The sequence below is a fragment of the Sus scrofa genome, chromosome 1 (assembly GCF_000003025.6).
Source record: "Sus scrofa isolate TJ Tabasco breed Duroc chromosome 1, Sscrofa11.1, whole genome shotgun sequence".
In the NCBI taxonomy this organism is placed as follows: Eukaryota; Metazoa; Chordata; class Mammalia; order Artiodactyla; family Suidae; genus Sus; species Sus scrofa.
In genome coordinates this window covers 255,732,382-255,745,404 of record NC_010443.5, presented here as the reverse complement: position 1 = coordinate 255,745,404, position 13,023 = coordinate 255,732,382, and the positions used below count along the sequence as shown (strand labels likewise).

Genomic DNA, 13,023 nt, shown 5'->3' with positions numbered 1-13,023 from the left:
TCTTCCTTACCTAACTCTGGCTATCTCGTTCTAAGGGCTCTGGTGCTTTTTCAGTCAAATATGACGGAAGAAAAAGTGAGAATGCAGGTTCTCTGTCTTTACAGCACCTCAAAGAAAAGTCTAGACTGCCTTGTTTGTTTACAAACACTCTCAAGGATCTAGTTAAGGAAAATAATTACACAGAAAGATAAATGTCATCATTCAAGCATATACAAGATAAGGTGCTATAGGAGGAGGGAGGAAGGAAGAGTTAATTCTGCCCAGGAAGATCCAGGCATGGGGAATAATCACGATGGGTTATCAAGGCTGAGAAGGAGCTAAAGTGTGGGAGAGAAGAGTAGTTACAGAAGCCAAGTCTCACCAGAATGATCCCTAAGGCTCCCCAGCATCTGAGTCCTGCTCCCCGGTGGAACAGTGGTGGGAGGGTTTGGATATTTCCGGCAAGTGGTTATACTTGCAAAGATGGCATCGTTTTTTCAAAAACTGTGTCCTGAGGACTGATGCTGATGGAAGATGTGATTCATATCACAATTGGAAAACTGGGAAATCTGAGAAAATAAAAAGGGTAAATAGACTTGATAAAACGATTCAAAATAGAGACAGGGCCAGATTGAAGGATTAAATCAAGAGTATATTTTTTTATTTTATTTTTTTATTTTTATTTTATTATTTTATTTTATTTTATTTTATTTTATTTTATTTTATTTTCCTTTTAGGGCTAGACCCACGGCATATGGAAGTTCCCAGGCTACGGGTTGAATTGGAGCTGTAGCCACCGGCCTACGCCACAGCCACAGCAACACCAGATTCAAACCACATTTGTGACCTACACCACAGCTCATTAACCCACTGAGTGAGGCCAGGGATGGAACCCCTATCCTCATGGTTACTAGTCAGGTTCATTACCACTGAGCCACAATGCGATGTCCTGAATCAAGATTTCTTGGAGTTACCATTGTGGCTCAGTGGAAATGAATCTGAGTAGTATCCATGAGGATGCAAGTTCGATCTCTGGCCTTGCTCAGTGGGTTAAGGATCTGGCATTGCTATGAGCTGTGGCGTAGGTCACAAATGTGGCTTGGTCCTGGTGTTGCAGTGGCTGTGGCATAGGCCATCGGCTACAGCTCCAATTGAACCCCTAGCCTGGGAACCTCCATATGCTGTGAGTGCAGCCCTAAAAAGACAAAAACAACAACAACAACAAAAACCCACCAAGATTTCTTAAATGAGAGTAATAATTGGGTCCAATAGAATAACCTAGAGGGAACCCCTCCACCATGCAACCTAGTGTGTGAGTACATATGTTCTCTATAGGTGATGCTCCCTATTCGGCATGGCCTCTCCCTAAAATGAATTTATTGATAATAAATAACTGTAACTAGTTATTTACTGCAACCAGTTAACTGACACTGTAACCAAACTCTTAGAAGGAAGATCCAAAGTTCTGGGAAAGAATATAAATTCAATTAAAAACTACTCTAGTCTGTGCACCCTACCTCTGCCACTTTCTATGTTTCCTTTTATAACCTCACTGCAGTTTTTCACCTCTTCATCTGCAAAATGGGAATATTCATCCATAACTCAAAGACCTGTGAGAAATCCAAGAGATACGATGCTTACATAGAACAATGAGTACAGTTCTATTAGCGCAGACATGGTGGCTAAAAGATGGTGCCCCCCAAACGTATATGCATGGCCTCATATCCAGCACCTGTGAATGTAACCTTATTTGGAAAAAGGTTTTACAGATATAATTCAGTTAAAGATGTCGAGATAAGGAGATTACCCAGGGTTACCTAGGTGAGCCTGAACTCCAGGGACAGGTGCGACACACAGAGGAGGGGAGAGGTGACCACAGACGTAAAGATTGGAATGATGCAGCCACAGACCAAGAAATGCCTGGAACCACAGGAAACTGAAGGCACTCGGAATGTAGAGTCCCCTGGAACCCCTGGAGGGCATGTAGCCCTGCTGCCACCTTGACTTCACACTCCTATCCTCCAGAACTGGGAGAGGACACACTCCTATTGTCTGAAGCCACCAAGTTTGTGATGATGCGTTATGACAGCCCCAAGAAATGAATACGGTAAGTAGAAACACTACTGTTCAAAAGCTATATATAGCTTCTCATCTCTATCTGCCAGAAGGGCCATTATGAAAGCACAAGTGGTGCCTTTCTTTTCTTTTGCTTTTCTTTAGCTGGAAGGGAGGGGGATGGGAGTATATTTGCTCCCTGAGCTCTGTTCTGGGCCCCAGTATAAGCTTCTGCTCTGCCTCTAGCTAGGAACAAATGGCAAAAATAAGATTTTGTGAAAAACTCCCCCAAGAATGGGGAGGCAGAGGAGAGGAAGATGGAAAAACCAGCATCAACTTGACTTTCTTTATTGAAGTCTAGTATCTGGTGTGAAAAGGAAAAGGTGTTTCTATACTTTTTTTTCCGCATAGTGCCTTGTCCCTGGGGATGCTGGGGTGGGAGCAACACTGGGCTGCTTGTCACAGGCCCCGGAAGTGCCACTAACTCACAATGTGTCCCCTGCTCATAATTCCTCCTTTTTGAGCTTCAGTTTTCTCATCAATAGAGACACCATTTGGTGCCATATAATTCTGATGAGAAAAACAAAGAGGCAACAACAATCTGTTGTCTACTCCAAATTGCATCTGGCTAAGTTCACTCTCCTAGCCAAATATCAAGCATAAAGATGAAAATTAAAAAAAAAAATCCGCCCAGTGATAGAGATACGTGTTGTTGGTTTTTTTAACTCTGCATTCTATCACACCCACCCCAACTCTAGGTAATGGTGCTGTGCCCGTTACTGTGGCATCTAAGCTTTGCATCATCTCCCCATCGTTCCTCACTAACCTTATGCTTCAGCCTCACTGAATGATCTCTCCACTCAATGCTGTTTCCCTAAGCTTAACAGGTGGGATCTTGAGTCCTCACTTTTGCCAAGACTCCCTTCCCAACCCAGTGCCGTCTTCACTTCCGAGAAGCAAAAGAGATGCTTATGGGAAAATAAGGATCTCAGCCATAAAGTAGCCACACAACAAATGAATTCTGTATGGTGATTTCCCTTCTCATAGTTCAAATCTCCTCAGTTTGAATCACAAACATGTTAGCATAACAGGGAAAATTACAGGAACTCTTCTAATTTTGCCAATATGGGAAACCAAGGCCAGGAGAGAAATGAGATGCTCAGCCATATACCCTAAATCAGTAACAGAAGGGGGTCTAGATGCCCAAATATCTTGCTTGGGATACCCTCTATTTTTTCTTTCTTTTTTTATCTTTCAACAGTATGACTGTTCAATGTCTCAGTGGCAGGGAGCTTCAGTGTAATAGGGTGTGTATAGAGGGGATGAAGGAAGTCATAAAGGAAAACCAGCTGAGAATGCCACCATTCCCTCCGACGTTTGGGATTAAGGGTGAGGAACAGAGAGGGCTGACTTACTACTCAGCTGGGATCTATTAGCATAGTCTTCACAGCCAGTGATGGGAGGAGGTTTTGTTCTCCAGGTCCTATTTTTAATTTTTTTAAAGGGCCTCACCCTCAGCATATGGAAGTTCTCAGGCTAGGAGTAGAATTGGATCTACAGCTGCCGGCCTACACCACAGCCACAGTAACATGGGATCCAAGCCACATCTGTGACCTACACCACAGCTCATGTCAATGCCAGATTCCTGGCCCACCGAGCGAGGCCAGGGATCGAATCTGCATCCTCTTGGACACTAGTCGGATTCATTTCGGCACCACAACGGGAACTCCCCAGGGCATTTTTGATTGTCACAAGGTGGATAGTAGGGGGAAGGGGTTGGGTGTTACTGGCATCTAGTGGGTACAGGTCAGGAATGCTGTAAACATCCTACACAGGAAAATCCCCCACAACAAAAATTTTCCAGCCCAAATGTCAATATTTCCAAAGATGAGAACCTTGTACTAGTAGGATTTCTCTTCTGCCAACACAGCTTCTAATGGGATCTCTATCCTGGTAACCTATCTCTGCCAGAAACTGAGAAGTAGTCAAGAGTTTGGGGCATAATTAATCTAGGTTTTCAGAAGCAAAAAGGCTCACTGTAGTCCCCTCTAGAGAACTTAAAAGAAACTACTACTGATAGTGATAGTCTATGATAGTATTATTATTTTTAAAATCTGCTCAATACCTTTCTTCCTCTTTTTTCCTTCTGGTAATATATCTATGCCAGTTAATTTTATGAATCAACTTGTCTAGGACACAAGATGCCCAGATCTTTAGGCAAAGATTACCCAGGGTGTTTCTGTGAGGGTGCTTTTGGATGAGATGACCATTTAAATCAGTTGAATGAGTAAAGCAAATTGTTCTCCCTGGGAGTTCTCATTGTGGCTCAGCGGAAATGAATCTGACTGGCATCCATGAAGATGCAGGTTCGATCCTTGGCCTTGCTCAATAGGTTAAGGATTCGGTGTTGCCGTGGGCTGTGGTGTAGGTCACAGATGCCACTCAGATCTGATGTTGCTATGCCTGTGGTGTAGGTGGGCAGTTACAGCTCCGATTGGACCCCTAGCCTGGGAACCTCCATATGCTATGGGTACGGCCCTAAAACGACAAAAAAAAAAAAAAAAAATTGTTCTGCCTAATGTGGGTGGGCCTTGTCCCATCAGTTGAAGGTCTGGAAAAAAAAAAACAACAACAACAAAAAAAAAAAAACAAATAAGCTAACTCTCCCCAAGTAAGAGAATTTTCCCAGCCTGACTTCCACTGAACTGGGACAATTGCTTTTTCTGTCTTCAGACTTGACTTGAAACTGGCTTTTCTTGGTTATGACCCTGCTGACTTTTGGATTAGAACTATGCCATCACCTCTCCTGACTCTCAGGGTTTCAGAACTGGACTCAAATTACACCATCAGCCCTCTTGGGTCTCCAGCTTGTTGACTGACTTTGTAGATCACGGGACTTGATAACTTCCATAATTGGCCATTTACTTTTAAATCTCTCTTTCTATATAGACGTATATTTCTTATTAGTTCTGTTTCTGGGTTGTGACCAAACCTGAACAATCTTAGTTATCCATTCCCTTATATCCACTGATTGGCCCAAGGTTAGACAAGGGATGAAATCAACGTCAATCAGAATTCTCCCTTAAAGTGGACATCCAGGAGATTACTGGGAGATTATTCTCTTTTTGCTGGCTCAGAATACTGGAACAATATGAAGCTGGTCTCCTGTTTCCATCTTCCTCATTATATGCAAAAGGTCTCCATGGAGAGGGAGAGAATTCAGCCATCAGAGATGACATACAGGTGCAAACTGTGTATTCAGGTTGTAAGCAGCATCGGTTTGGGTTCCCCAAATTCTTCTTTTGGGACTGTGAGCTACCCTAGAATCCAGCTGTAAGAGCCAGCAAATCCTCTTTCTTGGCAGACGCTGCTTTCAGTTGGGTCTTTGTCACTTGCAGCAGAAAGGATTCCAAGTAATAAACTCCCATTTATGGAGCATTTGAGAGTTAGCTAAGTGTTTTCACATCCGTGATCTTATTGTAGGCCCACTAAAACTTACGCTATATATAGAGAGAAGGGAGGGGGGCATTATCTCACTGACACGTGTGGAAGCTGAAACTCAGGGTGGTTGAGGCTCAATGACCATCCTGACACCACCCCCAAGATGTCAAATGCTATGGAACCTCTCCCTAGGGAAAAAAAACCTGCATTCTCAGAGTTAGGAGAGCACAGTTCGGGATAGAATAATAAAAATAATAGAATAATAGTTAACACATACAGAGTGTTTATCATATGCCAAGCTCTACTCTTAGGGCTTTGTGTATATTATGTCTTAAATCCTCATATCAAACTCATAACAACAGGTACCAACTAGCTTTTATATTTTGCAGAGGAGAAAAGCAAGGCATTCAAGTAAACTGCCAAAGTCCTCCAGATAGGAAGTGACAGAATCGGGATTCAAACCCAGTGTCCTCAGGCGCACCCACGGGAGCCTATTGAAGCACACAGAGTTTTTGAAGGTTGACCCCAATTCTCCCCACACTTGGCTAGGCAGGCGTGGAACCAGGATCTGAATCCTGATTTAACCAACTTAAAGGGCTTTATTCTAAATGGGAACCCAAGACTCCCTTTCCCTGTAGATGGTAGCCTGCCATGCCAGGCTTTAAACCCCAATCTTCACAGTCTCAGGCTAATGCCTTCTTATATATCCATTTAACACAGCGTTAATGCACACTTACTGTGTGTCCAGTCCTTTAGAGATTGTTTTGGAGTGAGGAATGGGAATGGTGCACAGCAAGACCCTTTGAATAACCAATCTATCCTTATCCTTGAAGAAGATGAGATTCATACTCAGACACAGCTTTGTGCCTTTAGGAGCCTGCAAAGGATGGCCATCTGAACCTTCTTAGAGAAGGACAAGAAAGCTCCCTGCATCAACCTCAGAAGCCAAGTTTAAAATATATGCTCCTTCGCAGTTCATAGCAAAAGTTCAACCCATCACACGAAAATCCTTTTTTGTTCCAGGAGCCCATGCGGTGAGGGTGGTAATACTTGTTTATTTTATGGCTTACTAGAAGGAAATTTGGTCTGGGGGTTAGGGACTGTCCCCCTTTCTGTCCTGCCGCTAAAATACACACACACACACACAATCTTTGGGTTCAAAAAAGATGAACACACACACAATCTTTGGGTTCAAAAAAAGATGACTTTTGCAGAGATGAAAAATGTACATTGCGACATAAAAAGACACAATACTTAAGGGTGAAATGAATTTCAAAATCTTTGGAAGGGAGTTCCCGTCATGGCGCAGCGGTTAACGAATCCGACTAGGAACCATGAGGTTGCGGGTTCGGTCCCTGCCCTTGCTCAGTGGGTTAACGATCCGGCGTTGCCGTGAGCTATGGTGTAGGTTGCAGACGCGGCTCGGATCCCGCGTTGCTGTGGCTCTGGCGTAGGCTGGTGGCTACAGCTCCGATTAGACCCCTAGCCTGGGAACCTCCATATGCCATGGAAATGGCCCAAAAAAATAGCAAAAAGACAAAAAAAAATAAATCTTTGGAAGTATGGTAGGAGAGGAACAAACATAAAACAAAGATTATTTCACAGCTTTCACACATTTCAAAGTTCTTCCTGGATCACCTTTATTTCTCAAGGTTTCTGAATTTTTCCATGTGGATTCTCAGCAGGAACGTGAAGAACATCACCCACGACACACATGAAATCCGGGGGCAGTCCCACAGGTGGGGGATTTTCCAAGGCTTAGGAGGACCCACAGAAGCAGGGTCTTGGCTCAGAAAGGAACATTACGACAACTTTTAGGACAGAAGCTTGTTCATTTGTTTCCTTCTCATTAATGGGAAGAAGGTATAACGGCAGAGTTTGATATAAGCAACACCTTGAGCTTCTTGGGCAAATTAATCTTTGCCTGAAAACAACTTACTTTCCCATCCTTAAGTGCGATGAGGAAGTTGAGGCTCAGGAGATTAAATCATTTACCCAAGGTCAAATAGCTAGTAATTGATCAGCTGGAAGGGTGAGTTTTCAGGCTCCTCAAGCTCAGTGTTTCTAGAGCTCAGCATATCATCATCCCCCAAAGTGGCAACCCGGCACGTGTCCCCCTCTAACCCATTTTGCATTTGGTAGCAACACCTGCCAGTCATGGTGGTTCAACATCAGGGACGGCTCATCTCCCTGTCTGAGTCAATCACCACCTCCCCAGATCCCGTTTCCATCCTCCCCTTGGCACCTGCTCAGAGCCCACTGCCTGTGCCTACCCAGAATACTGATACCTCCCATCTGGTATCTCTTGTTCCCTCCCTCATGCAGCCACTAGAGTAGATGAAATGTTAATTCTACAGATTGTCTATCCCGATCAGTGCTCCTTCCCATCCCCCATCATCTGAAGGATAAGTTCAGATGAAACATAAGGATAATTCAGATAAGTTCATCTGAAGTATGCAAGTTCCTGGCCGAACATACAAGACCCTCTTCCTTCTGGTCCCACCTCACCTGCTCAGCTCCCCCCTCCCCACCGACTCTCTGCCTCATTAGCCTCTCCATCACAGATGGCCTGTGGTCTCCCCTCGTGAAAGATGGTGTTTCTCATGTCTGTTCTCCTTCCCAGGTTGTTCCTCTACCTGGACCAACCATTCTCCTTCAGGCTCTTCCTCCACATGGTTGATGCCTCCTCATCCTTGAGCTATTCCTCTCTGATGCTGTATGTAGTGTTTCCCCAAAGTTTTCCCCGAAGCCCTACAAGCCCCAGCTTGAGGATGCAATACTTGCCGGCCCTTCTCATTATGTTTATCTCTTGATTGTCCTGGTCTCTTTTTGCATCTGTCTTCTCAGCCAGAATGTTAACTCTCTTAAAGGGCAGCAATGATCCAAAGGCTTCTAACAAAATAAACCCATGGTAAGAGCCAGCTCACCTCCTTCACAGAGAATTGCAGTCAGTCCATTGGTGAAACCTCTCCTGTGTTCGAAGCAGTGGCAAATCATGTTCTACATGAATGGAAAAAAAGAAAGTGACAGGAACACCTCAGCCTCTGGCACTTACTTTATATATCTTTCCTAAAGTCATTTGGGGGGAAAAAAAAAAGAATTGCCAAAGAAAAATCTCCCTAGGACTTGAATTTTTATGAATCTCTTTGCCTGTCATTCCCTAAGTAAGAGCTTTTATAGATAAAATGTCAAATCCATTTTACAAAGTTCTCTATTTTTTACCCTCTCTGGTTTTAACTTTCCCTTGCCTAAGAAGTAAAATTCTACACTCCTTCGGAGGGCATTCAAGGATTGGCGTAGTGTGACTCAGAGCTACTTTCCTAGTCCTCTAATCTGTCATTCTTTCCCAGGAATACCTCAGATTGTCCCTGCCCTGTGACTTTGCTGCCAGCCTCCTTATCCCCCTTCTTACCACATACAAATAAAAGACAGGGACAAGGAACAGAAATCTCCTTCCAGAAGCAAGGTGAACTTGGGGAAGGGAGGTCAAGTCCACAGTCAGAACTCATCTGATGATAACATCACTCCCATCTTCCTATAGGAACAGATAAGTAATTCTCCACATAGCATTGCCCAGATCTTTCTCTTAAAGTTTGTTTTTATTATAAAATCTATATGTCTTAGGTCAGGCTGATGCAGTGCTTTGTCCTCTCTCCCCATAAGTGGAAAAGAAAAACACCTTTCTCTGAAGAAAGAGAGCTGAGATTTACCCTGTCCTACTATGTGCCAGACACAGCACGTCATAGTTTGAGTCATGAGATATTCCTGCCAACCTTCAGACATAGTTATTAGCCTTCCTAAAATAGAGGATCCTCAGGCTCAGAGGAATTAAGTAGTTACATTTTTTTTCGAGTTAGAGTCAGGATTTAAATATGAGTACTTGAACCCAAAAGCCTATTTCTCCTCCTAACAGTGGGTCAATGAGATTGTAGTGGCGGTATAAAATTTCACTGTCACTATTATAACAGGGTGCTCTTTACATAGTAGAATCCTAGGAGAACAGTGTATGAGTTAGGGAGAGATCCAGGGACCTCACCCTCCATCAGAATTAAGAGATGAGTGGGGGCTCTCGTTGGGGCTGAGTGGGTTAAGAACCTGACTAGTATCCATGAGGATGCAGGTTTGATCCCTGGCCTTGCTCAGTCAGTTAAAGGATCTAGCGTTGCTGGGAGCTGCGGGGTAGGTTGCAGATGTGGCTCAGATATGGCTTTGCTGTGGCTGTGGTATAGGCTGGCAGCTTGCTGCAGCTCTGATTTGACCCCTAGCCTGGAAACTTCCATGTGCTGCAGGTGCAGCCCAACAAAAGCAAAAAAAAAAAAAAAAAAAAGAAAGAAAAAAGAAAAAGAAAAAGAAAAAGAAAGAAAGAATTAAGGGATGAGCAAAAGCAATGGAAAATGAAGAGGAAAACAATTGAGTCTGGAGATGTAATGTGTCAAGTCATGGCATTCTCTTTCCAAGGAAGGGGTGGTGACACGTGGGGCAGTGACACGTGGAGAGATGCAAGCCTGCAGGAACAGGGTGTGGCTGCGTACAGCAAAGGGTTTGGCAGGGTGGTCGGAGGAGCAGCAGGCTTTGTAGTAAATGGCTATGTTCCCAAGTGTCTGCGCCATGGGGGCATCTGGCCCAGAAGATGTTCTTGGAAGCAGGGTCTGCAGAAGGAGGTAGAATAAGGGAAAGCTAGGATAAATCATGGGCTCCATGTGTCGGGGCTGGCAGGAATGCTTGGATTTGGAGCCGCTTTTCACATTGGCATCAGAATTTTCCACAAAAGCCCTATCCCAAGCTGCAATTTCTTACTTAAGAGTTATTGGGAACCATGCTGGAAATGGGTTACAAAATAGGAAGGCTGTATTTTGCCACACTACCTTGGAGGCCAATTCGGCTTAGTCTCTCTTTACTGGAAGAGTCTATGTCAGTTATTTACCCAGTGTCTCTCAGCCCCAAGGCTCTCCAGCCTCATGTACACTCTGTGAGTCTGGAGCTGGGAGTCTTCAAACTACATGTCCCAGACTCCTCACTGCCACACTTCCCAGGAGGGGTCCCTGGCACGAAGAACTGGCAGAAGGCTAAAAGGCAGCAGAATGAAGAAGATTCTTTCTATTTCCAGATGGAGAAGCAAGACAGCTGAGGTTCCAGCCTCAGCCTCCTTCCACACTCCTGGTACCCCCCCTTGAGATGCCCGGCTAGAGGTACCAGCACCAGCTGGCTTGCCACCCTGAGATCAAGTGTTCAGTTCACACTTGCAAAGTTCTGGCACTGGCCACAGTGTACCCCTACTGAGGTCTGAGTGCCAGCCTTGGGGCACCTCCCCAGGTGTCTGAGCACTGACTGCCCAGAGATTGATGTACCAGTCGTAAAACACTGCCCACCCCCACCCCAGCCCTGCAGGCATCCTTCTCCTTGTCCGTCAACTCTCCTAACACTATCTTTCCATTTTTGTTCTCCCTGCTCAAGGGACAGTAGTTCCTTCCTGCAGCTACAAATTTCTGGATTATCTCACATCCTGTTTGCTAGGTTGGCTTTCTAACACACATGTAGTCAATTTCCTATACTAAATCCCTCTACTTGAAATTCATGATGCACTTTCCATTTTCACGGCTGGAACCTGATGGATACAAAGGGTGTTCATATCTTCAAATGTAACATTGTCAAATCTCTGACAAGGGCAATTCTATAAAAAATAAAGTGCTAACTTCTTCAAAAGGAAGCTATTCTGTCACATTGTCATCTCTGTCAAAAAGAAGAGAGAATGTACTAGCCCTGTAGGTGCAAGGGTTCTGATCCTTCATTTACCCTTCAACAAACTTGATCTGCATCCCAACGGTAAGCTGGATAAAGTGTCTCAGGCTCTAGGGACCCAACTTTGAATGATCTATGACCTCTACCCCATAGAAGCCTCTAAGGGGAGGAGAGGTCAGTTATAACACCACAGGAGAGGACACTGCTAGAGCAACACGTGGCCAAGGAACGACAAAGGAGGAAGCCTGTGAACTTTGCAGGGAAGGTCACGGCCCATCTGAGCCTTGAAAGATGTATCAACCTTGTTATTGCAGCTGCTTTTCCCCTGTAAGAAGCAGAAACCAGAAGCAGAAATTTTGGATGACAGTCTCAAAAAGCACATAGATGTCAGGAGTGGAAGAGTAAGCTCTAAGGTCAGGAGAGAAGGCTAAAAAAGAGAGACTGGAATAGATAGAGGCTAAAATTGCCTGATATAGGGACCCAGAACCACTGCTGGAATGAAAGAATCCATGCACTTCATACATTCTCCTGGAGAGAAAGTCCATTTGGCCTAAAGTGGGTTGAAGCCCATTCCATGACTGGACCACGTCAGTGAGATGAAGGAACCAGCAGAGCATTCCTGCCCACAATAGGGGAGACATAATTCTCCTAAGGGAGATCAAGGTGCTCTGGGAAGAGGGAATAGAGGAAAACCAAACACCCAAAAAGGTGGAGGGGATAAGACAGAAGGGTGTCCATTACAAAGATGAGTAGGAGTTTTCTGCTTGGACAAGAAAAGGATGGTGTGGTTGTGAGAAAGACACACTAAGGGGACACTGAATCCAGAGACAACAAAGTAGAGGTGAGGCTGACAGTAAAAACAGAGACTGGAGGTCATGTGTACAGCACTAAAGAGCCACCTTACAGTCTGAAGGACCCATGAGGAAAGCATCAGATTCTGAAGGACCCATGAGGAAAGCATCAGATTCTGAAGGACCCATGAGGAAAGCATCAGATTCTGAAGGACCCATGAGGAAAGCATCAGATGGACCTCATAGTCCATCTACCACTTGACCTTGGTGCAAATGTGCATTTTTGTCCTTTGTGGAAGGAAGCATCTACAGCACTGTAACATTGACAAGAAAATTTTCAGAGGAATGGAGGGGACAAGAGCCTGGTTGGAGAGAGTTGGGAGAAAATGGGGGGTGAGGAGGTGGAAAGGGGGAAGAAGATGCTCTATCATTTAGTCCTAAACGACTGGCACAAACTCAGGGTTGGGCAGGAGTTTAGGAAGGGCAAGTTCAATGGGAGAACTAAAGAAGAAAATGTGAACAATACAGTCTTTGTCCTGAGAAAAGGAGCTTCAGTGCCCTTTCCATGTATCAGACATGGAGACAGGCCAGCCTCAACTCAGAGCCATTACTTTGTGAAAATCTTTTAAAAATAAATCATAGGGTCCCATTAAGCTCCCTAGACTTTTGACTCCTACAGGACAGTGACCCTGTTTTTTAATCTCTCCGTCCCAAATGTCTGATATCAAGTAGGCACTCAAAGCAGCCTTTGAATGAGTTGATTATTTAGTGGAATGATAAATTTACAAAAGATTGCTTATAATTGGTTATTTTAAATTACCAAAACAATGCATAGTATGCAGACATATGTATTTAAACAAACATGGGATACTCTGATAACTGTTTTGAAACTTGTTTAATATATGGCAGGCACCATCCTCTGTCAGTTCAGAGTGGCTTGAAAATCACAAAATTAAAAAGCCAGAGGTACTTTCGAGATAAGATTACATGGCACAACACTGCATAGCTGAACCACTCA

The 13,023-nt window shown here is 44.3% G+C and overlaps 1 long non-coding RNA gene across 1 annotated transcript in view; it reads right to left on the bottom strand.

Moving 5' to 3' along the window:
- The window catches only part of LOC102161373, a 167,733-nt gene extending 158,913 nt beyond the window's left edge, over window positions 1-8,820 (bottom strand). The window contains exons 1-2 of the long non-coding RNA XR_002337430.1: window positions 8,403-8,820; window positions 362-548 (exon numbers count right to left, since the gene is read on the bottom strand). This is a non-coding gene — a long non-coding RNA (uncharacterized LOC102161373). The remainder of the gene's footprint in view (window positions 1-361; window positions 549-8,402) is intronic.